This window comes from Triturus cristatus, chromosome 1_1 (genome assembly GCF_964204655.1).
Source record: "Triturus cristatus chromosome 1_1, aTriCri1.1, whole genome shotgun sequence".
NCBI lineage: Eukaryota > Metazoa > Chordata > Amphibia > Caudata > Salamandridae > Triturus > Triturus cristatus.
In genome coordinates this window covers 410,967,699-410,994,950 of record NC_140579.1, presented here as the reverse complement: position 1 = coordinate 410,994,950, position 27,252 = coordinate 410,967,699, and positions in this window count along the sequence as shown.

Here is a 27,252-nt window from a genome sequence, read left to right as displayed (position 1 = left end):
GAGCCAGAGAACCAAGTCAGCAGAGCTGCTCTAGAGGCAGAGAACCAGGTCAGCACAGCTGCTGTAGAGCCAGAGAAACCAGGTCAGCAGAGCTGCTTCAGAGGGAGAGAACCAGGTCAGCAGAGCTCCTTTAGAGCCAGGGAACCAGGTCAGCAGAGCTGCTTTAAAGGCAGAGAATTAGGTCAGCAGAGTTCCTTTAGAGCCAGTGAACCAGGTCAGCAGACCTGCGTTAAAGCCAGAGAACCAGGTCAGCAGAGCCGTTGTAGAGCCAGAGAACCAGGTCAGTACAGCTGCTCTGAAGCCTAAGAACCAGGTCAGCAGAGCTGCTCTAGAGCCAGAGAACCAGGCCAGCAGAGCTGCTTTAGAGCCATAGAAGCAGGTCAGCAGAGCTGCTTTAGAGCCAGAAAACCAGGTCAGCAGAGCCGTTGTAGAGCCAGAGAACCAGGTTAGCAGAGCTGCTCTAGACCCTTAGAACCAGGTCAGCAGAGGTGCTCTAGAGCGAGACAACCAGATTAGCAGAGCTGCTTTAGAGCCATAGAACCAGGTCAGCAGAGCTGCTCTAGAGTCTAAGAACTAGGTCAGCAGAGCTGATCTAGAGCCAGAGAACCAGGTCAGCAGAGCTGCTGTAGAGCCAGAGAAACCAGGTCAGCAGAGCTGCTTTAGAGCCAGAGAACCAGATCAGCAGAGCTGCTCTAGAGCCTAAGAACCAAGGGCCATATTATCAAGGAACGGCGATTACATTATCGCCGCTTTAGCGGCAGGAAATTGCCGCTAAAGCGACGATAATGGGCTTGATAATATGCCCTTGTGAATTCCTATAGAAGCCCAGTTTCACACCAGAACCTGGGCTTCTATGGGAAATTCACAAGGGCATATTATCAAGCCCATTATCGCCGCTTTAGCGGCAGTTTCCTGCCGCTAAAGCTGCGTTAATGTTATCGCCGTTCCTTGATAATTTGGCCCCACGTCAGCAGAGCTGCTCTAGAGGCAGAGAACCCGGTCAGCAGATCTGCTGTAGAGCCAGAGAAACCAGGTCAGCAGAGCTGCTTTAGAGGGAGAGAACCAGTTCAGCAGAGCTGCTTTAGAGCCAGAGACCCAGGTCAGCAGAGCTGCTTTAGAGCCAGAGAAGCAGGTCGGCAGAGCCTCTCTAGAGCCAGAGAACCAGGTCAGCAGAGCCACTTTAGAGCCAGAGAACCAGGTCAGCAGAGCTGCTTTGGAGCCTAAGAACCAGGTTAGCAGAGCTGCTCTCGAGCCAGAGAACCAGGTCAGAAGAGCTGCTCTAGAGCCTAAGAAACAGGTCAGTAGAGCTGCTCTAGAGCCAGAGAACCAGGTCATCAGAGCTGCTTTAGAGCCAGAGAACCAGGTCAGCAGAGCTGCTTTAGAGCCAGAGAACCAGGTCAGCAGAGCTGCTTTAGAGCCAGAGAACCAGATCAACAGAGCTGCTCTTGAGCCAGAGAACCAAGTCAGCAAAGCTGCTCTAGAGGCAGAGAACCAGGTCAGCACAGCTGCTGTAGAGCCAGAGAAACCAGGTCAGCAGAGCTGCTTCAGAGGGAGAGAACCAGGTCAGCAGAGCTCCTTTAGAGCCAGAGAACCAGGTCAGCAGAGATGCTTTAAAGGCAGAGAACCAGGTCAGCAGAGTTCCTTTAGAGCCAGAGAACTAGGTCAGCAGAGCTGCTTTAGAGCCAGAGAACCAGGTCAGCAGACCTGCTTTAGAGCCAGAGAACCAGGTCAGCAGAGCCGTTGTAGAGCCAGAGAACCAGGTCAGTACAGCTGCTCTAGAGCCTAAGAACCAGGTCAGCAGAGCTGCTCTAGAGCCAGAGAACCAGGCCAGCAGAGCTGATTTAGAGCCATAGAAGCAGGTCAGCAGAGCAGCTTTAGAGCCATAGAACCAGGTCATCAGAGCCGTTGTAGAGCCAGAGAACCAGGTCAGCAGAGCTGCTTTGGAGCCTAAGAACCAGGTTAGCAGAGCTGCTTTCGAGCCAGAGAACCAGGTCAGAAGAGCTGCTCTAGAGCCTAAGAAACAGGTCAGTAGAGCTGCTCTAGAGCCAGAGATCTAGGTCAGCAGAGCTGCTTTAGAGCCAGTGAACCAGGTCAGCAGCGCTGCTTTAGAGCCAGAGAACCAGGTCAGCAGACCTGCTTTAGAGCCAGAGAACCAGTTCAGCAGACCTGCTTTAGAGCCAGAGAACCAGGTCAGCGGAACCGTTGTAGAGCCAGAGAACCAGGTCAGTACAGCTGCTCTAGAGCCTAAGAACCAGGTCAGCAGAGCTGCTCTAGAGCCAGAGAACCAGGCCAGCAGAGCTGCTTTAGAGCCAGAGAACCAGGTCAGCAGATCTGCTTTAGAGCCAGAGAACCAGGTCAGCAGACCTGCTTTAGAGCCAGAGAACCAGGTCAGCGGAGCCGTTGTAGAGCCAGAGAACCAGGTCAGTACAGCTGCTCTAGAGCCTAAGAACCAGGTCAGCAGAGCTGCTCTAGAGCCAGAGAACCAGGCCAGCAGAGCTGCTTTAGAGCCATAGAACCAGGTCGGTAGAGCCGCTCTAGAGCCAGAGAACCAGGTCAGCAGAGCCGTTGTAGAGCCAGAGAACCAGGTCAGCAGAGCTGCTTTGGAGCCTAAGAACCAGGTTAGCAGAGCTGCTTTCGAGCCAGAGAACCAGGTCAGAAGAGCTGCCCTAGAGCCTAAGAAACAGGTCAGTAGAGGTGCTCTAGAGCCAGAGAACCAGGTCAGCAGAGCTGCTATAGAGCCAGAGAACCAGGTCAGCAGAGCTGCTTTAGAGACAGAGAACCAGGTCAGCAGACCTGCTTTAGAGCCAGAGAACCAGGTCAGCAGAGCCGTTGTGGAGCCAGAGAACCAGGTCAGTACAGCTGCTCTAGAGCCTAAGAACCAGGTCAGCAGAGCTGCTCTAGAGCCAGAGAACCAGGCCAGCAGAGCTGCTTTAGAGCCATAGAACCAGGTCGGCAGAGCCACTCTAGAGCCAGAGAACCAGGTCAGCAGAGCCGTTGTAGAGCCAGAGAACCAGGTCAGCAGAGCTGCTTTGGAGCCTAAGAACCAGGTTAGCAGAGCTGCTTTCGAGCCAGAGAACCAGGTCAGAAGAGCTGCTCTAGAGCCTAAGAAACAGGTCAGTAGAGCTGCTCTAGAGCCAGAGAACCAGGTCAGCAGAGCTGCTTTAGTGCCAGAGAACCAGGTCAGCAGAGCTGCTTTAGAGCCAGAGAACCAGGTCATCAGACCTGCTTTAGAGCCAGAGAACCAGGTCAGCAGAGCCTTTGTAGAGCCAGAGAACCAGGTCAGTACAGCTGCTCTAGAGCCTAAGAACCAGGTCAGCAGAGCTGCTCTAGAACCAGAGAACCAGGCCAGCAGAGCTGCTTTAGAGCCATAGAACCAGCTCGGCAGTGCCGCTCTAGAGCCAGAGAACCAGGTCAGCAGAGCCGTTGTAGAGCCAGAGAACCAGGGCAGCAGAGCTGCTTTGGAGCCTAAGAACCAGGTTGGCAGAGCTGCTTTCGAGCCAGAGAACCAGGTCAGAAGAGCTGCTCTAGAGCCTAAGAAACAGGTCAGTAGAGCTGCTCTAGAGCCAGAGAACCAGGTCAGCAGAGCTGCTTTAGAGCCAGAGAGCCAGGTCAGCAGACTTGCTTTAGAGCCAGAGAACCAGGTCAGCAGACCTGCTTTAGAGCCAGAGAACCAGGTCAGCAGAGCCGTTGTAGAGCCAGAGAACCAGGTCAGTACAGCTGCTCTAGAGCCTAAGAACCAGGTCAGCAGAGCTGCTCTAAAGCCAGAGAACCAGGCCAGCAAGGCTGCTTTACAGCCATAGAACCAGGTCGGCAGAGCCGCTCTAGAGCCTAAGAACCAAGTCAGGAAAGCTGATCTAGAGGCAGACAACCCGGTCACCAGAGCTGCTTTAGAGCCAGAGAAACCAGTTCAGCAGAGCTTCTTTAGAGCCAGATAACCAGGTCAGCAGAGCTGTTCTAGAGCCAGCGAACAAGGTCAGCAGAGCTGATTTAGAGCCAGAGAACTAGGACAGCACAGCAGTTGTAGAGCCAGAGAACCAGGTCCGCAGAGCTGCTCTAGAGGCAGAGAACCAGGTCAGCAGAGCTACTTTAGAGCCAGAGAACCAGGTCAGCAGAGCCGCTTTAGAGCCAGAGAACAAGGTCAGCAGAGCCGATATAGAGCCAGATACCAGGTCAGCAGAGCCGCTTTAGAGCCTAAGAACCAGGTCAGCAGAGCTGCTCTAGAGCCTAAGAACCATGTCAGCAGAGCTGCTCTAGAGTCAGAGAACCAGGTCAGCAGAGCTGCTCTAGAGCCAGGAACCAGGTCAGCAGATCTGCTCTAGAGCCAGAGAACCAGGTCGGCAGAGCAGCTCTAGAGCCAGAGAACCAGGTCAGCAGAGCTGCTTTAGAGCCAGAGAACCAGGTCAGCAGAGCTGCTTTGGAGCCTAAGAACCAGGTTAGCAGAGCTGCTTTCGAGCCAGAGAACCAGGTCAGAAGAGCTGCTCTAGAGCCTAAGAACCAGGTCAGCAGAGCTGCTCTAGAGCCTAAGAACCATGTCAGCAGAGCTGCTCTAGAGTCAGAGAACCAGGTCAGCAGAGCTGCTCTAGAGCCAGGAACCAGGTCAGCAGATCTGCTCTAGAGCCAGAGAACCAGGTCGGCAGAACCGCTCTAGAGCCAGAGAACCAGGTCAGCAGAGCCGCTTTAGAGCCAGAGAGCCAGGTCAGCAGAGCTGCTTTGGAGCCTAAGAACCAGGTTAGCAGAGCTGCTTTCGAGCCAGAGAACCAGGTCAGAAGAGCTGCTCTAGAGCCTAAGAAACAGGTCAGCAGAGCTGCTTTAGAGCCAGAGAACCAGGTCAGCAGAGCTGTTTTAGAGCCAGAGAACCAGGTCAGCAGAGCTGCTTTAGAGCCAGAGAACCAGATCAGCAGAGCTGCTCTTGAGCCAGAGAACCAAGTCAGCAGAGCTGCTCTAGAGGCAGAAAACCAGGTCAGCACAGCTGCTGTAGAGCCAGAGAAACCAGGTCAGCAGAGCTGCTTCAGAGGGAGAGAACCAGGTCAGCAGAGCTCCTTTAGAGCCAGGGAACCAGGTCAGCAGAGCTGCTTTAAAGGCAGAGAATTAGGTCAGCAGAGTTCCTTTAGAGCCAGTGAACCAGGTCAGCAGACCTGCTTTAGAGCCAGAGAACCAGGTCAGCAGAGCCGTTGTAGAGCCAGAGAACCAGGTCAGTACAGCTGCTCTGAAGCCTAAGAACCAGGTCAGCAGAGGTGCTCTAGAGCCAGAGAACCAGGCCAGCAGAGCTGCTTTAGAGCCATAGAAGCAGGTCAGCAGAGCTGCTTTAGAGCCAGAAAACCAGGTCAGCAGAGCCGTTGTAGAGCCAGAGAACCAGGTCAGCAGAGCAGCTCTAGACCCTTAGAACCAGGTCAGCAGAGGTGCTCTAGAGTAAGAAAACCAGATTAGCAGAGCTCCTTTAGAGCCATAGAACCAGGTCAGCAGAGCTGCTCTAGAGTCTAAGAACTAGGTCAGCAGAGCTGATCTAGAGCCAGAGAACCAGGTCAGCAGAGCTGCTGTAGAGCCAGAGAAACCAGGTCAGCAGAGCTGCTTTAGAGCCAGAGAACCAGATCAGCAGAGCTGCTCTAGAGCCTGAGAACCAAGGGCCATATTATCAAGGAACGGCGATTACATTATCGCCGCTTTAGCGGCAGGAAATTGCCGCTAAAGCGACGATAATGGGCTTGATAATATGCCCTTGTGAATTCCTATAGAAGCCCAGTTTCACACCAGAACCTGGGCTTCTATGGGAAATTCACAAGGGCATATTATCAAGCCCATTATCGCCGCTTTAGCGGCAGTTTCCTGCCGCTAAAGCTGCGTTAATGTTATCGCCGTTCCTTGATAATATGGCCCCACGTCAGCAGAGCTGCTCTAGAGGCAGAGAACCCGGTCAGCAGATCTGCTGTAGAGCCAGAGAAACCAGGTCAGCAGAGCTGCTTTAGAGGGAGAGAACCAGTTCAGCAGATCTGCTTTAGAGCCAGAGACCCAGGTCAGCAGAGCTGCTTTAGAGCCAGAGAAGCAGGTCGGCAGAGCCGCTCTAGAGCCAGAGAACCAGGTCAGCAGAGCCACTTTAGAGCCAGAGAACCAGGCCAGCAGAGCTGCTTTGGAGCCTAAGAACCAGGTTAGCAGAGCTGCTCTCGAGCCAGAGAACCAGGTCAGAAGAGCTGCTCTAGAGCCTAAGAAACAGTTCAGTAGAGCTGCTCTAGAGCCAGAGAACCAGGTCAGCAGAGCTGCTTTAGAGCCAGAGAACCAGGTCAGCAGAGCTGCTTTAGAGCCAGAGAACCAGGTCAGCAGAGCTGCTTTAGAGCCAGAGAACCAGATCAACAGAGCTGCTCTTGAGCCAGAGAACCAAGTCAGCAAAGCTGCTCTAGAGGCAGAGAACCAGGTCAGCACAGCTGCTGTAGAGCCAGAGAAACCAGGTCAGCAGAGCTGCTTCAGAGGGAGAGAACCAGGTCAGCAGAGCTCCTTTAGAGCCAGAGAACCAGGTCAGCATAGATGCTTTAAAGGCAGAGAACCAGGTCAGCAGAGTTCCTTTAGAGCCAGAGAACTAGGTCAGCAGAGCTGCTTTAGAGCCAGAGAACCAGGTCAGCAGACCCGCTTTAGAGCCAGAGAACCAGGTCAGCAGAGCCGTTGTAGAGCCAGAGAACCAGGTCAGTACAGCTGCTCTAGAGCCTAAGAACCAGGTCAGCAGAGCTGCTCTAGAGCCAGAGAACCAGGCCAGCAGAGCTGATTTAGAGCCATAGAAGCAGGTCAGCAGAGCAGCTTTAGAGCCATAGAACCAGGTCAGCAGAGCCGTTGTAGAGCCAGAGAACCAGGTCAGCAGAGCTGCTTTGGAGCCTAAGAACCAGGTTAGCAGAGCTGCTTTCGAGCCAGAGAAACAGGTCAGAAGAGCTGCTCTAGAGCCTAAGAAACTGGTCAGTAGAGCTGCTCTAGAGCCAGAGATCTAGGTCAGCAGAGCTGCTTTAGAGCCAGTGAACCAGGTCAGCAGCGCTGCTTTAGAGCCAGAGAACCAGGTCAGCAGACCTGCTTTAGAGCCAGAGAACTAGGTCAGCAGAGCTGTTGTAGAGCCAGAGAACCAGGTCAGTACAGCTGCTCTAGAGCCTAAGAACCAGGTCAGCAGAGCTGCTCTAGAGCCAGAGAACCAGGCCAGCAGAGCTGCTTTAGAACCATAGAACCAGGTCGGCAGAGCCGCTCTAGAGCCAGAGAACCAGGTCCGCAGAGCCGTTGTAGAGCCAGAGAACCAGGTCAGCAGAGCTGCTTTGGAGCCTAAGAACCAGGTTAGCAGAGCTGCTTTCGAGCCAGAGAACCAGGTCAGAAGAGCTACTCTAGAGCCTAAGAAACAGGTCAGTAGAGCTGCTCTAGAGCCAGAGAACCAGGTCAGCAGAGCTGCTTTAGAACCAGAGAACCAGGTCAGCAGACTTGCTTTAGAGCCAGAGAACCAGGTCAGCAGACCTGCTTTAGAGCCAGAGAACCAGGTCAGCAGAGCCGTTGTAGAGCCAGAGAACCAGGTCAGTACAGCTGCTCTAGAGCCTAAGAACCAGGTCAGCAGAGCTGCTCTAGAGCCAGAGAACCAGGCCAGCAGAGCTGCTTTAGAGCCATAGAACCAGGTCGGCAGAGCTGCTCTAGAGCCAGAGAACCAGGTCAGCAGAGCCGTTGTAGAGCCAGAGAACCAGGTCAGCAGAGCTGCTTTGGAGCCTAAGAACCAGGTTAGCAGAGCTGCTTTCGAGCCAGAGAACCAGGTCAGAAGAGCTGCCCTAGAGCCTAAGAAACAGGTCAGTAGAGCTGCTCTAGAGCCAGAGAACCAGGTCAGCAGAACTGCTATAGAGCCAGAGAACCAGGTCAGCAGAGCTGCTTTAGAGACAGAGAACCAGGTCAGCAGACCTGCTTTAGAGCCAGAGAACCAGGTCAGCAGAGCCGTTGTAGAGCCAGAGAACCAGGTCAGTACAGCTGCTCTAGAGCCTAAGAACCAGGTCAGCAGAGCTGCTCTAGAGCCAGAGAACCAGGCCAGCAGAGCTGCTTTAGAGCCATAGAACCAGGTCGGCAGAGCCACTCTAGAGCCAGAGAACCAGGTCAGCAGAGCCGTTGTAGAGCCAGAGAACCAGGTCAGCAGAGCTGCTTTGGAGCCTAAGAACCAGGTTAGCAGAGCTGCTTTCGAGCCAGAGAACCAGGTCAGAAGAGCTGCTCTAGAGCCTAAGAAACAGGTCAGTAGAGCTGCTCTAGAGCCAGAGAACCAGGTCAGCAGAGCTGCTTTAGTGCCAGAGAACCAGGTCAGCAGAGCTGCTTTAGAGCCAGAGAACCAGGTCATCAGACCTGCTTTAGAGCCAGAGAACCAGGTCAGCAGAGCCGTTGTAGAGCCAGAGAACCAGGTCAGTACAGCTGCTCTAGAGCCTAAGAACCAGGTCAGCAGAGCTGCTCTAGAACCAGAGAACCAGGCCAGCAGAGCTGCTTTAGAGCCATAGAACCAGCTCGGCAGTGCCGCTCTAGAGCCAGAGAACCAGGTCAGCAGAGCCGTTGTAGAGCCAGAGAACCAGGGCAGCAGAGCTGCTTTGGAGCCTAAGAACCAGGTTAGCAGAGCTGCTTTCGAGCCAGAGAACCAGGTCAGAAGAGCTGCTCTAGAGCCTAAGAAACAGGTCAGTAGAGCTGCTCTAGAGCCAGAGAACCAGGTCAGCAGAGCTGCTTTAGAGCCAGAGAACCAGGTCAGCAGACTTGCTTTAGAGCCAGAGAACCAGGTCAGCAGACCTGCTTTAGAGCCAGAGAACCAGGTCAGCAGAGCCGTTGTAGAGCCAGAGAACCAGGTCAGTACAGCTGCTCTAGAGCCTAAGAACCAGGTCAGCAGAGCTGCTCTAAAGCCAGAGAACCAGGCCAGCAAGGCTGCTTTACAGCCATAGAACCAGGTCGGCAGAGCCGCTCTAGAGCCTAAGAACCAAGTCAGGAAAGCTGATCTAGAGGCAGACAACCCGGTCACCAGAGCTGCTTTAGAGCCAGAGAAACCAGTTCAGCAGAGCTTCTTTAGAGCCAGATAACCAGGTCAGCAGAGCTGTTCTAGAGCCAGCGAACAAGGTCAGCAGAGCTGATTTAGAGCCAGAGAACTAGGACAGCACAGCAGTTGTAGAGCCAGAGAACCAGGTCCGCAGAGCTGCTCTAGAGGCAGAGAACCAGGTCAGCAGAGCTACTTTAGAGCCAGAGAACCAGGTCAGCAGAGCCGCTTTAGAGCCAGAGAACCAGGTCAGCAGAGCCGATATAGAGCCAGATACCAGGTCAGCAGAGCCGCTTTAGAGCCTAAGAACCAGGTCAGCAGAGCTGCTCTAGAGCCTAAGAACCATGTCAGCAGAGCTGCTCTAGAGTCAGAGAACCAGGTCAGCAGAGCTGCTCTAGAGCCAGGAACCAGGTCAGCAGAGCAGCTTTAGAGCCATAGAACCAGGTCAGCAGAGCCGTTGTAGAGCCAGAGAACCAGGTCAGCAGAGCTGCTTTGGAGCCTAAGAACCAGGTTAGCAGAGCTGCTTTCGAGCCAGAGAAACAGGTCAGAAGAGCTGCTCTAGAGCCTAAGAAACTGGTCAGTAGAGCTGCTCTAGAGCCAGAGATCTAGGTCAGCAGAGCTGCTTTAGAGCCAGTGAACCAGGTCAGCAGCGCTGCTTTAGAGCCAGAGAACCAGGTCAGCAGACCTGCTTTAGAGCCAGAGAACTAGGTCAGCAGAGCTGTTGTAGAGCCAGAGAACCAGGTCAGTACAGCTGCTCTAGAGCCTAAGAACCAGGTCAGCAGAGCTGCTCTAGAGCCAGAGAACCAGGCCAGCAGAGCTGCTTTAGAACCATAGAACCAGGTCGGCAGAGCCGCTCTAGAGCCAGAGAACCAGGTCCGCAGAGCCGTTGTAGAGCCAGAGAACCAGGTCAGCAGAGCTGCTTTGGAGCCTAAGAACCAGGTTAGCAGAGCTGCTTTCGAGCCAGAGAACCAGGTCAGAAGAGCTACTCTAGAGCCTAAGAAACAGGTCAGTAGAGCTGCTCTAGAGCCAGAGAACCAGGTCAGCAGAGCTGCTTTAGAACCAGAGAACCAGGTCAGCAGACTTGCTTTAGAGCCAGAGAACCAGGTCAGCAGACCTGCTTTAGAGCCAGAGAACCAGGTCAGCAGAGCCGTTGTAGAGCCAGAGAACCAGGTCAGTACAGCTGCTCTAGAGCCTAAGAACCAGGTCAGCAGAGCTGCTCTAGAGCCAGAGAACCAGGCCAGCAGAGCTGCTTTAGAGCCATAGAACCAGGTCGGCAGAGCCGCTCTAGAGCCAGAGAACCAGGTCAGCAGAGCCGTTGTAGAGCCAGAGAACCAGGTCAGCAGAGCTGCTTTGGAGCCTAAGAACCAGGTTAGCAGAGCTGCTTTCGAGCCAGAGAACCAGGTCAGAAGAGCTGCCCTAGAGCCTAAGAAACAGGTCAGTAGAGCTGCTCTAGAGCCAGAGAACCAGGTCAGCAGAACTGCTATAGAGCCAGAGAACCAGGTCAGCAGAGCTGCTTTAGAGCCAGAGAACCAGATCAGCAGAGCTGCTCTAGAGCCTGAGAACCAAGGGCCATATTATCAAGGAACGGCGATTACATTATCGCCGCTTTAGCGGCAGGAAATTGCCGCTAAAGCGACGATAATGGGCTTGATAATATGCCCTTGTGAATTCCTATAGAAGCCCAGTTTCACACCAGAACCTGGGCTTCTATGGGAAATTCACAAGGGCATATTATCAAGCCCATTATCGCCGCTTTAGCGGCAGTTTCCTGCCGCTAAAGCTGCGTTAATGTTATCGCCGTTCCTTGATAATATGGCCCCACGTCAGCAGAGCTGCTCTAGAGGCAGAGAACCCGGTCAGCAGATCTGCTGTAGAGCCAGAGAAACCAGGTCAGCAGAGCTGCTTTAGAGGGAGAGAACCAGTTCAGCAGATCTGCTTTAGAGCCAGAGACCCAGGTCAGCAGAGCTGCTTTAGAGCCAGAGAAGCAGGTCGGCAGAGCCGCTCTAGAGCCAGAGAACCAGGTCAGCAGAGCCACTTTAGAGCCAGAGAACCAGGCCAGCAGAGCTGCTTTGGAGCCTAAGAACCAGGTTAGCAGAGCTGCTCTCGAGCCAGAGAACCAGGTCAGAAGAGCTGCTCTAGAGCCTAAGAAACAGTTCAGTAGAGCTGCTCTAGAGCCAGAGAACCAGGTCAGCAGAGCTGCTTTAGAGCCAGAGAACCAGGTCAGCAGAGCTGCTTTAGAGCCAGAGAACCAGGTCAGCAGAGCTGCTTTAGAGCCAGAGAACCAGATCAACAGAGCTGCTCTTGAGCCAGAGAACCAAGTCAGCAAAGCTGCTCTAGAGGCAGAGAACCAGGTCAGCACAGCTGCTGTAGAGCCAGAGAAACCAGGTCAGCAGAGCTGCTTCAGAGGGAGAGAACCAGGTCAGCAGAGCTCCTTTAGAGCCAGAGAACCAGGTCAGCAGAGATGCTTTAAAGGCAGAGAACCAGGTCAGCAGAGTTCCTTTAGAGCCAGAGAACTAGGTCAGCAGAGCTGCTTTAGAGCCAGAGAACCAGGTCAGCAGACCCGCTTTAGAGCCAGAGAACCAGGTCAGCAGAGCCGTTGTAGAGCCAGAGAACCAGGTCAGTACAGCTGCTCTAGAGCCTAAGAACCAGGTCAGCAGAGCTGCTCTAGAGCCAGAGAACCAGGCCAGCAGAGCTGATTTAGAGCCATAGAAGCAGGTCAGCAGAGCAGCTTTAGAGCCATAGAACCAGGTCAGCAGAGCCGTTGTAGAGCCAGAGAACCAGGTCAGCAGAGCTGCTTTGGAGCCTAAGAACCAGGTTAGCAGAGCTGCTTTCGAGCCAGAGAAACAGGTCAGAAGAGCTGCTCTAGAGCCTAAGAAACTGGTCAGTAGAGCTGCTCTAGAGCCAGAGATCTAGGTCAGCAGAGCTGCTTTAGAGCCAGTGAACCAGGTCAGCAGCGCTGCTTTAGAGCCAGAGAACCAGGTCAGCAGACCTGCTTTAGAGCCAGAGAACTAGGTCAGCAGAGCTGTTGTAGAGCCAGAGAACCAGGTCAGTACAGCTGCTCTAGAGCCTAAGAACCAGGTCAGCAGAGCTGCTCTAGAGCCAGAGAACCAGGCCAGCAGAGCTGCTTTAGAGCCATAGAACCAGGTCGGCAGAGCCACTCTAGAGCCAGAGAACCAGGTCAGCAGAGCCGTTGTAGAGCCAGAGAACCAGGTCAGCAGAGCTGCTTTGGAGCCTAAGAACCAGGTTAGCAGAGCTGCTTTCGAGCCAGAGAACCAGGTCAGAAGAGCTGCTCTAGAGCCTAAGAAACAGGTCAGTAGAGCTGCTCTAGAGCCAGAGAACCAGGTCAGCAGAGCTGCTTTAGTGCCAGAGAACCAGGTCAGCAGAGCTGCTTTAGAGCCAGAGAACCAGGTCATCAGACCTGCTTTAGAGCCAGAGAACCAGGTCAGCAGAGCCGTTGTAGAGCCAGAGAACCAGGTCAGTACAGCTGCTCTAGAGCCTAAGAACCAGGTCAGCAGAGCTGCTCTAGAACCAGAGAACCAGGCCAGCAGAGCTGCTTTAGAGCCATAGAACCAGCTCGGCAGTGCCGCTCTAGAGCCAGAGAACCAGGTCAGCAGAGCCGTTGTAGAGCCAGAGAACCAGGGCAGCAGAGCTGCTTTGGAGCCTAAGAACCAGGTTAGCAGAGCTGCTTTCGAGCCAGAGAACCAGGTCAGAAGAGCTGCTCTAGAGCCTAAGAAACAGGTCAGTAGAGCTGCTCTAGAGCCAGAGAACCAGGTCAGCAGAGCTGCTTTAGAGCCAGAGAACCAGGTCAGCAGACTTGCTTTAGAGCCAGAGAACCAGGTCAGCAGACCTGCTTTAGAGCCAGAGAACCAGGTCAGCAGAGCCGTTGTAGAGCCAGAGAACCAGGTCAGTACAGCTGCTCTAGAGCCTAAGAACCAGGTCAGCAGAGCTGCTCTAAAGCCAGAGAACCAGGCCAGCAAGGCTGCTTTACAGCCATAGAACCAGGTCGGCAGAGCCGCTCTAGAGCCTAAGAACCAAGTCAGGAAAGCTGATCTAGAGGCAGACAACCCGGTCACCAGAGCTGCTTTAGAGCCAGAGAAACCAGTTCAGCAGAGCTTCTTTAGAGCCAGATAACCAGGTCAGCAGAGCTGTTCTAGAGCCAGCGAACAAGGTCAGCAGAGCTGATTTAGAGCCAGAGAACTAGGACAGCACAGCAGTTGTAGAGCCAGAGAACCAGGTCCGCAGAGCTGCTCTAGAGGCAGAGAACCAGGTCAGCAGAGCTACTTTAGAGCCAGAGAACCAGGTCAGCAGAGCCGCTTTAGAGCCAGAGAACCAGGTCAGCAGAGCCGATATAGAGCCAGATACCAGGTCAGCAGAGCCGCTTTAGAGCCTAAGAACCAGGTCAGCAGAGCTGCTCTAGAGCCTAAGAACCATGTCAGCAGAGCTGCTCTAGAGTCAGAGAACCAGGTCAGCAGAGCTGCTCTAGAGCCAGGAACCAGGTCAGCAGAGCAGCTTTAGAGCCATAGAACCAGGTCAGCAGAGCCGTTGTAGAGCCAGAGAACCAGGTCAGCAGAGCTGCTTTGGAGCCTAAGAACCAGGTTAGCAGAGCTGCTTTCGAGCCAGAGAAACAGGTCAGAAGAGCTGCTCTAGAGCCTAAGAAACTGGTCAGTAGAGCTGCTCTAGAGCCAGAGATCTAGGTCAGCAGAGCTGCTTTAGAGCCAGTGAACCAGGTCAGCAGCGCTGCTTTAGAGCCAGAGAACCAGGTCAGCAGACCTGCTTTAGAGCCAGAGAACTAGGTCAGCAGAGCTGTTGTAGAGCCAGAGAACCAGGTCAGTACAGCTGCTCTAGAGCCTAAGAACCAGGTCAGCAGAGCTGCTCTAGAGCCAGAGAACCAGGCCAGCAGAGCTGCTTTAGAACCATAGAACCAGGTCGGCAGAGCCGCTCTAGAGCCAGAGAACCAGGTCCGCAGAGCCGTTGTAGAGCCAGAGAACCAGGTCAGCAGAGCTGCTTTGGAGCCTAAGAACCAGGTTAGCAGAGCTGCTTTCGAGCCAGAGAACCAGGTCAGAAGAGCTACTCTAGAGCCTAAGAAACAGGTCAGTAGAGCTGCTCTAGAGCCAGAGAACCAGGTCAGCAGAGCTGCTTTAGAACCAGAGAACCAGGTCAGCAGACTTGCTTTAGAGCCAGAGAACCAGGTCAGCAGACCTGCTTTAGAGCCAGAGAACCAGGTCAGCAGAGCCGTTGTAGAGCCAGAGAACCAGGTCAGTACAGCTGCTCTAGAGCCTAAGAACCAGGTCAGCAGAGCTGCTCTAGAGCCAGAGAACCAGGCCAGCAGAGCTGCTTTAGAGCCATAGAACCAGGTCGGCAGAGCCGCTCTAGAGCCAGAGAACCAGGTCAGCAGAGCCGTTGTAGAGCCAGAGAACCAGGTCAGCAGAGCTGCTTTGGAGCCTAAGAACCAGGTTAGCAGAGCTGCTTTCGAGCCAGAGAACCAGGTCAGAAGAGCTGCCCTAGAGCCTAAGAAACAGGTCAGTAGAGCTGCTCTAGAGCCAGAGAACCAGGTCAGCAGAACTGCTATAGAGCCAGAGAACCAGGTCAGCAGAGCTGCTTTAGAGACAGAGAACCAGGTCAGCAGACCTGCTTTAGAGCCAGAGAACCAGGTCAGCAGAGCCGTTGTAGAGCCAGAGAACCAGGTCAGTACAGCTGCTCTAGAGCCTAAGAACCAGGTCAGCAGAGCTGCTCTAGAGCCAGAGAACCAGGCCAGCAGAGCTGCTTTAGAGCCATAGAACCAGGTCGGCAGAGCCACTCTAGAGCCAGAGAACCAGGTCAGCAGAGCCGTTGTAGAGCCAGAGAACCAGGTCAGCAGAGCTGCTTTGGAGCCTAAGAACCAGGTTAGCAGAGCTGCTTTCGAGCCAGAGAACCAAGTCAGAAGAGCTGCTCTAGAGCCTAAGAAACAGGTCAGTAGAGCTGCTCTAGAGCCAGAGAACCAGGTCAGCAGAGCTGCTTTAGTGCCAGAGAACCAGGTCAGCAGAGCTGCTTTAGAGCCAGAGAACCAGGTCATCAGACCTGCTTTAGAGCCAGAGAACCAGGTCAGCAGAGCCGTTGTAGAGCCAGAGAACCAGGTCAGTACAGCTGCTCTAGAGCCTAAGAACCAGGTCAGCAGAGCTGCTCTAGAACCAGAGAAACAGGCCAGCAGAGCTGCTTTAGAGCCATAGAACCAGCTCGGCAGTGCCGCTCTAGAGCCAGAGAACCAGGTCAGCAGAGCCGTTGTAGAGCCAGAGAACCAGGGCAGCAGAGCTGCTTTGGAGCCTAAGAACCAGGTTAGCAGAGCTGCTTTCGAGCCAGAGAACCAGGTCAGAAGAGCTGCTCTAGAGCCTAAGAAACAGGTCAGTAGAGCTGCTCTAGAGCCAGAGAACCAGGTCAGCAGAGCTGCTTTAGAGCCAGAGAACCAGGTCAGCAGACTTGCTTTAGAGCCAGAGAACCAGGTCAGCAGACCTGCTTTAGAGCCAGAGAACCAGGTCAGCAGAGCCGTTGTAGAGCCAGAGAACCAGGTCAGTACAGCTGCTCTAGAGCCTAAGAACCAGGTCAGCAGAGCTGCTCTAAAGCCAGAGAACCAGGCCAGCAAGGCTGCTTTACAGCCATAGAACCAGGTCGGCAGAGCCGCTCTAGAGCCTAAGAACCAAGTCAGGAAAGCTGATCTAGAGGCAGACAACCCGGTCACCAGAGCTGCTTTAGAGCCAGAGAAACCAGTTCAGCAGAGCTTCTTTAGAGCCAGATAACCAGGTCAGCAGAGCTGTTCTAGAGCCAGCGAACAAGGTCAGCAGAGCTGATTTAGAGCCAGAGAACTAGGACAGCACAGCAGTTGTAGAGCCAGAGAACCAGGTCCGCAGAGCTGCTCTAGAGGCAGAGAACCAGGTCAGCAGAGCTACTTTAGAGCCAGAGAACCAGGTCAGCAGAGCCGCTTTAGAGCCAGAGAACCAGGTCAGCAGAGCCGATATAGAGCCAGATACCAGGTCAGCAGAGCCGCTTTAGAGCCTAAGAACCAGGTCAGCAGAGCTGCTCTAGAGCCTAAGAACCATGTCAGCAGAGCTGCTCTAGAGTCAGAGAACCAGGTCAGCAGAGCTGCTCTAGAGCCAGGAACCAGGTCAGCAGATCTGCTCTAGAGCCAGAGAACCAGGTCGGCAGAGCCGCTCTAGAGCCAGAGAACCAGGTCAGCAGAGCTGCTTTAGAGCCAGAGAACCAGGTCAGCAGAGCTGCTTTGGAGCCTAAGAACCAGGTTAGCAGAGCTGCTTTCGAGCCAGAGAACCAGGTCAGAAGAGCTGCTTTAGAGCCTAAGAAACAGGTCAGTAGAGCTGCTCTAGAGCCAGAGAACCAGGTCAGCAGAGCTGCTTTAGAGCCAGAGAACCAGGTCAGCAGAGCTGCTTTAGAGCCAGAGAACCAGATCAGCAGAGCTGCTCTTGAGCCAGAGAGCCAAGTCAGCAGAGCTGCTCTAGAGGCAGAGAACCAAGTCAGCGCAGCTGTTGTAGAGCCAGAGGAACCAGGTCAGCAGAGCTGCTTCAGAGGGAGAGAACCAGGTCAGCAGAGCTCCTTTAGAGCCAGAGAACCAGGTCAGCAGAGCTGCTTTAAAGGCAGAGAACCAGGTCAGCAGAGTTCCTTTAGAGCCAGAGAACCAGGTCAGCAGAGCTGCTTTAGAGCCAGAGAACCAGGTCAGCAGACCTGCTTTAGAGCCAGAGAACCAGGTCAGCAGAACCCTTGTAGAGCCAGAGAACCAGGTCAGTACAGCTGCTCTAGAGCCTAAGAACCAGGTCAGTAGAGCTGCTCTAGAGCCAGAGAACCAGGCCAGCAGAGCTGCTTTAGAGCCATAGAAGCAGGTCAGCAGAGCTGCTTTAGAGCCAGAGAACCAGGTCAGCAGAGCCGTCGTAGAGCCAGAGAACCAGGTCAGCAGAGCTGCTCTAGACCCTTAGAACCAGGTCAGCAGAGGTGCCCAAGAGCGAGACAACCAGATTAGCAGAGCTGCTTTAGAGACATAGAACCAGGTCAGCAGAGCTGCTCTAGAGCCTAAGAACCAGGTCAGCAGAGCTGATCTAGAGCCAGAGAACCAGGTCAGCAGAGCTGCTGTAGAGCCAGAGAAACCAGGTCAGCAGAGCTGCTTTAGAGCCAGAGAACCAGATCAGCAGAGCTGCTCTAGAGCCTAAGAACCAAGGGCCATATTATCAAGGAACGGCAATTACATTATCGCCGCTTTAGCGGCAGGAAATTGCCGCTAAAGCGACGATAATGGGCTTGATAATATGCCCTTGTGAATTCCTATAGAAGCCCAGTTTCACACCAGAACCTGGGCTTCTATGGGAAATTCACAATGGCATATTATCAAGCCCATTATCGCCGCTTTAGCGGCAGTTTCCTGCCGCTAAAGCTGCGTTAATGTTATCGCCGTTCCTTGATAATATGGCCCCACGTCAGCAGAGCTGCTCTAGAGGCAGAGAACCCGGTCAGCAGATCCTGCTGTAGAGCCAAAGAAACCAGGTCAGCAGAGCTGCTTTAGAGGGAGAGAACCAGTTCAGCAGAGCTGCTTTAGAGCCAGAGACCGAGGTCAGCAGAGCTGCTCTAGAGCCAGAGAACCAGGTCAGCAGAGCTGCTTTAGAGCCAGAGAACCAGGCAAGCAGAGCAGTTGTAGAGCCAGAGAACCAGGTCAGCAGAGCTGCTCTAGAGCCAGAGAACCAGGTCAGCAGAGCCACTCTAGAGCCTGGTCAGCAGAGCCGTTTTAGAGCCAGAGAACTAGGTCAGCAGAGCTGCTCTAGAGCCTAAGAACCAGGTCAGCAGAGCTGCTTTAGAGCCAGAGAACCAGGTCAGCAGAGCTGCTCTAGAACCTAAGAACCAGGTCAGCAGAGCTGCTGTAGAGCCAGAGAAACCAGGTCAGCAGAGCTGCTTCAGAGGGAGAGAACCAGCTCAGCAGAGCTCCTTTAGAGCCAGAGAACCAGGTCAGTAGGGCTGCTTTAGAGGCAGAGAACTAGGTCAGCAGAGCTGCTCTAGAGCCTAAGAACCAGGTCAGCAGAGCTGCTTTAGGGCCAGAGAACCAGGTCAGCAGAGCTGCTCTAGAACCTAAGAACCAGGTCAGCAGAGCCGCTTTAGAGCCAGAGAACTAGGTCAGCAAAGCTGCTCTAGAGCCTAAGAACCAGGTCAGCAGAGCTGCTTTAGAGCCATAGAACCAGGTCAGCAGAGCTGCTCTAGAGCCTAAGAACCAGGTCAGCAGAGCTGCTCAAGAGCCAGAGAACCAGGTCAGCAGAGCTGCTGTAGAGCCAGAGAACCAGGCCAGCAGAGCTGCTTTAGAGGGAGAGAACCAGGTCAGCAGAACTGTTTTAGAGCCAGAGAACCAGATCAACAGAGCTGCTCTTGAGCCTAAGAACCAGGTCAGCAGAGCTGCTCTAAAGCCAGAGAACCAGGCCAGCAAGGCTGCTTTACAGCCATAGAACCAGGTCGGCAGAGCCGCTCTAGAGCCTAAGAACCAAGTCAGGAAAGCTGATCTAGAGGCAGACAACCCGGTCACCAGAGCTGCTTTAGAGCCAGAGAAACCAGTTCAGCAGAGCTTCTTTAGAGCCAGATAACCAGGTCAGCAGAGCTGTTCTAGAGCCAGCGAACAAGGTCAGCAGAGCTGATTTAGAGCCAGAGAACTAGGACAGCACAGCAGTTGTAGAGCCAGAGAACCAGGTACGCAGAGCTGCTCTAGAGGCAGAGAACCAGGTCAGCAGAGCTAATTTAGAGCCAGAGAACCAGGTCAGCAGAGCCGCTTTAGAGCCAGAGAACCAGGTCAGCAGAGCCGATATAGAGCCAGATACCAGGTCAGCAGAGCCGCTTTAGAGCCTAAGAACCAGGTCAGCAGAGCTGCTCTAGAGCCTAAGAACCATGTCAGCAGAGCTGCTCTAGAGTCAGAGAACCAGGTCAGCAGAGCTGCTCTAGAGCCAGGAACCAGGTCAGCAGATCTGCTCTAGAGCCAGAGAACCAGGTCGGCAGAGCCGCTCTAGAGCCAGAGAACCAGGTCAGCAGAGCTGCTTTAGAGCCAGAGAACCAGGTCAGCAGAGCTGCTTTGGAGCCTAAGAACCAGGTTAGCAGAGCTGCTTTCGAGCCAGAGAACCAGGTCAGAAGAGCTGCTCTAGAGCCTAAGAAACAGGTCAGTAGAGCTGCTCTAGAGCCAGAGAACCAGGTCAGCAGAGCTGCTTTAGAGCCAGAGAACCAGGTCAGCAGAGCTGCTTTAGAGCCAGAGAACCAGATCAGCAGAGCTGCTCTTGAGCCAGAGAGCCAAGTCAGCAGAGCTGCTCTAGAGGCAGAGAACCAAGTCAGCACAGCTGTTGTAGAGCCAGAGGAACCAGGTCAGCAGAGCTGCTTCAGAGGGAGAGAACCAGGTCAGCAGAGCTCCTTTAGAGCCAGAGAACCAGGTCAGCAGAGCTGCTTTAAAGGCAGAGAACCAGGTCAGCAGAGTTCCTTTAGAGCCAGAGAACCAGGTCAGCAGAGCTGCTTTAGAGCCAGAGAACCAGGTCAGCAGACCTGCTTTAGAGCCAGAGAACCAGGTCAGCAGAACCCTTGTAGAGCCACAGAACCAGGTCAGTACAGCTGCTCTAGAGCCTAAGAACCAGGTCAGTAGAGCTGCTCTAGAGCCAGAGAACCAGGCCAGCAGAGCTGCTTTAGAGCCATAGAAGCAGGTCAGCAGAGCTGCTTTAGAGCCAGAGAACCAGGTCAGCAGAGCCGTCGTAGAGCCAGAGAACCAGGTCAGCAGAGCTGCTCTAGACCCTTAGAACCAGGTCAGCAGAGGTGCCCAAGAGCGAGACAACCAGATTAGCAGAGCTGCTTTAGAGACATAGAACCAGGTCAGCAGACCTGCTTTAGAGCCAGAGAACCAGGTCAGCAGAACCCTTGTAGAGCCACAGAACCAGGTCAGTACAGCTGCTCTAGAGCCTAAGAACCAGGTCAGCAGAGCTGATCTAGAGCCAGAGAACAAGGTCAGCAGAGCTGCTGTAGAGCCAGAGAAACCAGGTCAGCAGAGCTGCTTTAGAGCCAGAGAACCAGATCAGCAGAGCTGCTCTAGAGCCTAAGAACCAAGGGCCATATTATCAAGGAACGGCAATTACATTATCGCCGCTTTAGCGGCAGGAAATTGCCGCTAAAGCGACGATAATGGGCTTGATAATATGCCCTTGTGAATTCCTATAGAAGCCCAGTTTCACACCAGAACCTGGGCTTCTATGGGAAATTCACAAGGGCATATTATCAAGCCCATTATCGCCGCTTTAGCGGCAGTTTCCTGCCGCTAAAGCTGCGTTAATGTTATCGCCGTTCCTTGATAATATGGCCCCACGTCAGCAGAGCTGCTCTAGAGGCAGAGAACCCGGTCAGCAGATCTGCTGTAGAGCCAGAGAAACCAGGTCAGCAGAGCTGCTTTAGAGGGAGAGAACCAGTTCAGCAGAGCTGCTTTAGAGCCAGAGACCGAGGTCAGCAGAGCTGCTCTAGAGCCAGAGAACCAGGTCAGCAGAGCTGCTTTAGAGCCAGAGAACCAGGCAAGCAGAGCAGTTGTAGAGCCAGAGAACCAGGTCAGCAGAGCTGCTCTAGAGCCAGAGAACCAGGTCAGCAGAGCCACTCTAGAGCCTGGTCAGCAGAGCCGTTTTAGAGCCAGAGAACTAGGTCAGCAGAGCTGCTCTAGAGCCTAAGAACCAGGTCAGCAGAGCTGCTTTAGAGCCAGAGAACCAGGTCAGCAGAGCTGCTCTAGAACCTAAGAACCAGGTCAGCAGAGCTGCTGTAGAGCCAGAGAAACCAGGTCAGCAGAGCTGCTTCAGAGGGAGAGAACCAGCTCAGCAGAGCTCCTTTAGAGCCAGAGAACCAGGTCAGTAGGGCTGCTTTAGAGGCAGAGAACTAGGTCAGCAGAGCTGCTCTAGAGCCTAAGAACCAGGTCAGCAGAGCTGCTTTAGAGCCAGAGAACCAGGTCAGCAGAGCTGCTCTAGAACCTAATAACCAGGTCAGCAGAGCCGCTTTAGAGCCAGAGAACTAGGTCAGCAAAGCTGCTCTAGAGCCTAAGAACCAGGTCAGCAGAGCTGCTTTAGAGCCATAGAACCAGGTCAGCAGAGCTGCTCTAGAGCCTAAGAACCAGGTCAGCAGAGCTGCTCAAGAGCCAGAGAACCAGGTCAGCAGAGCTGCTGTAGAGCCAGAGAACCAGGTCAGCAGAGCTGCTTTAGAGGGAGAGAACCAGGTCAGCAGAACTGTTTTAGAGCCTAAGAACCAGGTCAGCAGAGCTGCTTTAGAGCCTAAGAACCAAGTCAGCAAAGCTGCTCTAGAGGCAGAGAACCCGGTCAGCAGAGCTGCTTTTGAGCCAGAGAAACCAGGTCAGCAGAGCTGCTTTTGAGCCAGAGAACCAGGTCAGCAGAGCTGCTTTAGAGGCAGAGAACTAGGTCAGCAGAGCTGCTCTAGAGCCTAAGAACCAGGTCAGCAGAGCTGCTTTAGGGCCAGAGAACCAGGTCAGCAGAGCTGCTCTAGAACCTAAGAACCAGGTCAGCAGAGCCGCTTTAGAGCCAGAGAACTAGGTCAGCAAAGCTGCTCTAGAGCCTAAGAACCAGGTCAGCAGAGCTGCTTTAGAGCCATAGAACCAGGTCAGCAGAGCTGCTCTAGAGCCTAAGAACCAGGTCAGCAGAGCTGCTCAAGAGCCAGAGAACCAGGTCAGCAGAGCTGCTGTAGAGCCAGAGAACCACGTCAGCAGAGCTGCTTTAGAGGTAGAGAACCAGGTCAGCAGAACTGTTTTAGAGCCAGAGAACCAGATCAACAGAGCTGCTCTTGAGCCTAAGAACCAGGTCAGCAGAGCTGCTCTAAAGCCAGAGAACCAGGCCAGCAAGGCTGCTTTACAGCCATAGAACCAGGTCGGCAGAGCCGCTCTAGAGCCTAAGAACCAAGTCAGGAAAGCTGATCTAGAGGCAGACAACCCGGTCACCAGAGCTGCTTTAGAGCCAGAGAAACCAGTTCAGCAGAGCTTCTTTAGAGCCAGATAACCAGGTCAGCAGAGCTGTTCTAGAGCCAGTGAACAAGGTCAGCAGAGCTGATTTAGAGCCAGAGAACTAGGACAGCACAGCAGTTGTAGAGCCAGAGAACCAGGTCCGCAGAGCTGCTCTAGAGGCAGAGAACCAGGTCAGCAGAGCTAATTTAGAGCCAGAGAACCAGGTCAGCAGAGCCGCTTTAGAGCCAGAGAACCAGGTCAGCAGAGCCGATATAGAGCCAGATACCAGGTTAGCAGAGCCGCTTTAGAGCCTAAGAACCAGGTCAGCAGAGCTGCTCTAGAGCCTAAGAACCATGTCAGCAGAGCTGCTCTAGAGTCAGAGAACCAGGTCAGCAGAGCTGCTCTAGAGCCAGGAACCAGGTCAGCAGATCTGCTCTAGAGCCAGAGAACCAGGTCGGCAGAGCCGCTCTAGAGCCAGAGAACCAGGTCAGCAGAGCTGCTTTAGAGCCAGAGAACCAGGTCAGCAGAGCTGCTTTGGAGCCTAAGAACCAGGTTAGCAGAGCTGCTTTCGAGCCATAGAACCAGGTCAGAAGAGCTGCTCTAGAGCCTAAGAAACAGGTCAGTAGAGCTGCTCTAGAGCCAGAGAACCAGGTCAGCAGAGCTGCTTTAGAGCCAGAGAACCAGGTCAGCAGAGCTGCTTTAGAGCCAGAGAACCAGATCAGCAGAGCTGCTCTTGAGCCAGAGAGCCAAGTCAGCAGAGCTGCTCTAGAGGCAGAGAACCAAGTCAGCACAGCTGTTGTAGAGCCAGAGGAACCAGGTCAGCAGAGCTGCTTCAGAGGGAGAGAACCAGGTCAGCAGAGCTCCTTTAGAGCCAGAGAACCAGGTCAGCAGAGCTGCTTTAAAGGCAGAGAACCAGGTCAGCAGAGTTCCTTTAGAGCCAGAGAACCAGGTCAGCAGAGCTGCTTTAGAGCCAGAGAACCAGGTCAGCAGACCTGCTTTAGAGCCAGAGAACCAGGTCAGCAGAACCCTTGTAGAGCCACAGAACCAGGTCAGTACAGCTGCTCTAGAGCCTAAGAACCAGGTCAGTAGAGCTGCTCTAGAGCCAGAGAACCAGGCCAGCAGAGCTGCTTTAGAGCCATAGAAGCAGGTCAGCAGAGCTGCTTTAGAGCCAGAGAACCAGGTCAGCAGAGCCGTCGTAGAGCCAGAGAACCCGGTCAGCAGAGCTGCTCTAGACCCTTAGAACCAGGTCAGCAGAGGTGCCCAAGAGCGAGACAACCAGATTAGCAGAGCTGCTTTAGAGACATAGAACCAGGTCAGCAGAGCTGCTCTAGAGCCTAAGAACCAGGTCAGCAGAGCTGATCTAGAGCCAGAGAACCAGGTCAGCAGAGCTGCTGTAGAGCCAGAGAAACCAGGTCAGCAGAGCTGCTTTAGAGCCAGAGAACCAGATCAGCAGAGCTGCTCTAGAGCCTAAGAACCAAGGGCCATATTATCAAGGAACGGCAATTACATTATCGCCGCTTTAGCGGCAGGAAATTGCCGCTAAAGCGACGATAATGGGCTTGATAATATGCCCTTGTGATTTCCTATAGAAGCCCAGTTTCACACCAGAACCTGGGCTTCTATGGGAAATTCACAAGGGCATATTATCAAGCCCATTATCGCCGCTTTAGCGGCAGTTTCCTGCCGCTAAAGCTGCGTTAATGTTATCGCCGTTCCTTGATAATATGGCCCCACGTCAGCAGAGCTGCTCTAGAGGCAGAGAACCCGGTCAGCAGATCTGCTGTAGAGCCAGAGAAACCAGGTCAGCAGAGCTGCTTTAGAGGGAGAGAACCAGTTCAGCAGAGCTGCTTTAGAGCCAGAGACCGAGGTCAGCAGAGCTGCTCTAGAGCCAGAGAACCAGGTCAGCAGAGCTGCTTTAGAGCCAGAGAACCAGGCAAGCAGAGCAGTTGTAGAGCCAGAGAACCAGGTCAGCAGAGCTGCTCTAGAGCCAGAGAACCAGGTCAGCAGAGCCACTCTAGAGCCTGGTCAGCAGAGCCGTTTTAGAGCCAGAGAACTAGGTCAGCAGAGCTGCTCTAGAGCCTAAGAACCAGGTCAGCAGAGCTGCTTTAGAGCCAGAGAACCAGGTCAGCAGAGCTGCTCTAGAACCTAAGAACCAGGTCAGCAGAGCTGCTGTAGAGCCAGAGAAACCAGGTCAGCAGAGCTGCTTCAGAGGGAGAGAACCAGCTCAGCAGAGCTCCTTTAGAGCCAGAGAACCAGGTCAGTAGGGCTGCTTTAGAGGCAGAGAACTAGGTCAGCAGAGCTGCTCTAGAGCCTAAGAACCAGGTCAGCAGAGCTGCTTTAGAGCCAGAGAACCAGGTCAGCAGAGCTGCTCTAGAATCTAATAACCAGGTCAGCAGAGCCGCTTTAGAGCCAGAGAACTAGGTCAGCAAAGCTGCTCTAGAGCCTAAGAACCAGGTCAGCAGAGCTGCTTTAGAGCCATAGAACCAGGTCAGCAGAGCTGCTCTAGAGCCTAAGAACCAGGTCAGCAGAGCTGCTCAAGAGCCAGAGAACCAGGTCAGCAGAGCTGCTGTAGAGCCAGAGAACCAGGTCAGCAGAGCTGCTTTAGAGGGAGAGAACCAGGTCAGCAGAACTGTTTTAGAGCCTAAGAACCAGGTCAGCAGAGCTGCTTTAGAGCCTAAGAACCAAGTCAGCAAAGCTGCTCTAGAGGCAGAGAACCCGGTCAGCAGAGCTGCTTTTGAGCCAGAGAAACCAGGTCAGCAGAGCTGCTTTTGAGCCAGAGAACCAGGTCAGCAGAGCTGCTTTAGAGCCAGAGAACCAGATCAGCAGAGCTGTTCTAGAGCCTAAGAACCAAGTCAGAAGAGCTGCTCTAGAGCCAGAGAACCAGGTCAGCAGAGCCGCTTTAGAGCCAGAGAACCAGGTCAGCAGAGCCGATTTAGAGCTAGGAACCAGGTCAGCAGATCCGCTCTAGAGCCAGAGAACAAGGTCAGCAGAGCCACTCCAGGGCCAGAGAACCAGGTCAGCAGAGCCGCTTTAGAGCCAGAGAACCAGGTCAGCACAGCTGCTCTAGAGCCTAGGAACCAGGTCAGCAGAGCTGCTCTAGAGCCAGAGAACCAGGTCAGAAGATCTGCTGCAGAGCAAGAGAACCAGGTCAGCAGAGCTGCTTTAGAGCCAGAGATCCGGGTCAGCAGAGCTGTTGTAGAGCCAGAGAACCAGATCAGCAAAGCTGCTTTAGAGCCAGAGAAACAGGTCAGCAGAGCTGCTTTAGAGCCAGAGAACTAGGTCAGCAGAGCTGCTCTAGAGCCAGAGAACCAGGTAAGCAGAGCTGCTTTAGAGCAATAGAACCAGGTCAGCAGAGCTGCTTTAGAGCCAGAGAACCAGGTCAGCAGAGCCGTTGTAGAGCCAGAGAACCAGGTCAGCAGAGGTGTTCTAGAGCCAGAGAACCAGAGAACCAGGTCAGCAGAGCTGCCCTTGAGCAAGAGAACCAGGTCAGCAGAGCCACTTTAGAGCCAGAGAACCAGGTCAGCAAAGCCGCTTTAGAACCAGTGAACTAGTTCAGCAGAGCTGCTCTAGAGCCTAACAACCAGGTCAGCAGAGCTACTCGAGAGGCAGAGAACCAGGTCAGCAGAGCTGCTTTAGAGCGAGAGAACCAGGTCAGCAGAACTGCTTTAGAGCGAGAGAACCAGGTCAGCAGAGCTGCTTTAGAGCCATGGAACCAGGTCAGCAGAGCTGCTTTAGAGCCAGAGAACCAGGTCAGCAGAGCTGTTGTAGAGCCAGAGAACAATGTCAGCAGAACTGCTGTAGAGCCAGAGAACCAGGTCAGCAGAGGTGCTTTAGAGCCAGAGAACCAGGTCAGCAGAGCTGCTTTAGAGCTAGAGAACCAGGTCAGCAGAGCTGCTTTAGAGGGAGAGAACCAGGTCAGCAGGGTCGTTGCAGAGCCAGAGAACTAGGTCAGCAGAGCTGCCATAGAGCCTAAGAACCATGTCAGCAGAGCTGCTCTAGAGCCAGAGAACCAGTTCAGCAGAGCTGCTTTAGAGCTAGAGAACCAGGTCAGCAGAGCTGCTTTAGAGGGAGAGAACCAGGTCAGCAGAGCCGCTTTAGAGCCAGAGAACCAGGTCAGCAGAGCCGCTTTATAGCCAGAGATCCAGGTCAGTAGAGCCACTTTATAGCCAGACAACCAGGTCAGCAGAGCTGCTCTAGAGCCTAAGAATCAGGTCAGCAATGTTGCTGTAGAGCCAGTGAACCAAGTCAGCAGAGCTGCTGTAGAGCTAGAGAACCAGGTCAGCAGAGCTGCTTTAGACCCATAGAACCAGGTCAGCAGAGCTGCTTTAGAGCCAGAGGACCACGTCTGCAGAGCCGTTGAAGAGCCAGAGAACCAGGTCAGCAGAGCTGCTCTAGACCCTAAGAACCAGGTCAGCAGAGCAAGCCAAAGAACCAGGTCAGCAGAGGTGCTCTAGAGCCAGAGAACCATGTCAGCAGAGTCACTTTAGAACCAGAGAACCAGGTAAGCAGAGTCACTTTAGAGCCAGAGAACCAGGTCAGCAGAGCTGCTCTTGAGCCAGAGAACCAGCTTTAGAGCCAGAGAACTAGGTCAGCAAAGCTGCTCTAGAGCCTAAGAACCAGGTCAGCAGAGCTGCTTTAGAGCCATAGAACCAGGTCAGCAGAGCTGCTCTAGAGCCTAAGAACCAGGTCAGCAGAGCTGCTCTAGAGCCAGAGAACCAGGTCAGCAGAGCTGCTGTAGAGCCAGAGAAACCAGATCAGCAGAGATGCTTTAGAGAAAGAGAACCAGGTCAGCAGAGCTGTTTTAGAGCCAGAGAACCAGGTCAGCAGAGCTGCTTTAGAGCCAGAGAACCATATCAGCAGAGCTGCTCTAGAGCCTAAGAACCAAGTCAGCAAAGCTGCTCTATAGGCAGAGAACCCGGTCAGCAGAGCTGCTTTTGAGCCTGAGAAACCAGGTAGGCAGAGCCGATTTAGAGCAAGGAACCAGGTCAGCAGATCTGCTCTAGAGCCAGAGAACCAGATCAGCAGAGCTGCTGTAGAGCCAGAGAAACCAGATCAGCAGAGATGCTTTAGAGGGAGAGAACCTGGTCAGCAGAGCTGTTTTAGAGCCAGAGAACCAGGTCAGCAGAGCTGCTTTAGAGCCAGAGAACCATATCAGCAGAGCTGCTCTAGAGCCTAAGAACCAAGTCAGCAAAGCTGCTCTATAGGCAGAGAACCCGGTCAGCAGAGCTGCTTTTGAGCCTGAGAAACCAGGTAGGCAGAGCCGATTTAGAGCAAGGAAACAGGTCAGCAGATC